The sequence below is a fragment of the Procambarus clarkii genome, chromosome 20, assembly GCF_040958095.1.
Source record: "Procambarus clarkii isolate CNS0578487 chromosome 20, FALCON_Pclarkii_2.0, whole genome shotgun sequence".
In the NCBI taxonomy this organism is placed as follows: domain Eukaryota; kingdom Metazoa; phylum Arthropoda; class Malacostraca; order Decapoda; family Cambaridae; genus Procambarus; species Procambarus clarkii.
Window position 1 is genome coordinate 590,127 of NC_091169.1, and position 1,163 is coordinate 591,289.

Below are 1,163 nucleotides of genomic sequence, written 5' to 3' on the forward strand. Positions count from 1 at the left end.
AAGTAAGTTTCACTCCGGATTTGGATTTCAGTCGGAATTATTGATCGACATTTTATTTGTTTTAATTGTACACATCTAGGCAAAATCAAAATGGTTTTATTTTTATTTTCTCTGCAATGTGTTTCAGTAAGTTGCAAAAGTCGAGACGATTTTCCTGAGGCCATTAAACCAGTAATAACTGTCAAAGTGCCCTCTCGGTTTTCGTGTTTATTAAACAAACTGACAATAGTTTTGTATTTATTCAAAACCAATGACTCTCTATGGTGGTGGTCTTTAGAAATATTTTCAGGGGAGTTTTGTATTCCCCAAACCTCTTTTATTGATGTTCCATTGAATGAGTAATCCAAATAGGTATATGGAATTCGATTATAGGAAATGGGATGTTCCTTAATTATTTCATCCATGTGGCTAACATCAAAATCCAACAAAGTCTCATCAAACTTATATATAAGCAATGTTTTTCTAACATCTTTCAATGTAAGAGAACCTGTCAAAATAGAATTTAGTATTGATTCACTTAGATTACAAAGAAGTATAATATGGGCATTGCGAAATTCAGATTCCAAATGACCATATTCCTCATCCTCATGCTCCATTGGATCATATATCCAGCTAGGGGATACCGCATTTGCAGTTAGACGAATATCATACTTAAGTTGCACACAATTGGAACCCATACACAAACTGTAAATCTTAACTTGGGGTATGTCCAAAAAACATTTGTCAGCATAATAAATAATTTCTTTTCCTAGTCTGTCTATTAATTCAATTGGAGATGTAATAAGGGTGGATTTAGTATCATCTGCCATGATTATGAGATACCCCAGTCCAAGCTCAGTTCAGGACAGCTGGAATAATTATAACTTATAGTCTTAATAAATACCTTTTATATTATTTATCATATTAAAAAATCTTATGCTAAAACATGAATAGTTCTTCTAATAATCTAATAAATTTTAAAGTTGTTGGGAATGATATGATTACTAACCCTTTACAGTTTCCTATCAATTCTACTGATGACATTACAAAATTTTTAAATACTACGTTAATTCCGGGAAATTTACCCATTCTCACAGATAATGATACATTAAATTATGTTACCAAAGAAACTCTAGAATCTCTTATTAATTCTTTGACACAACTATTGATTAGTCTTCCTGTTT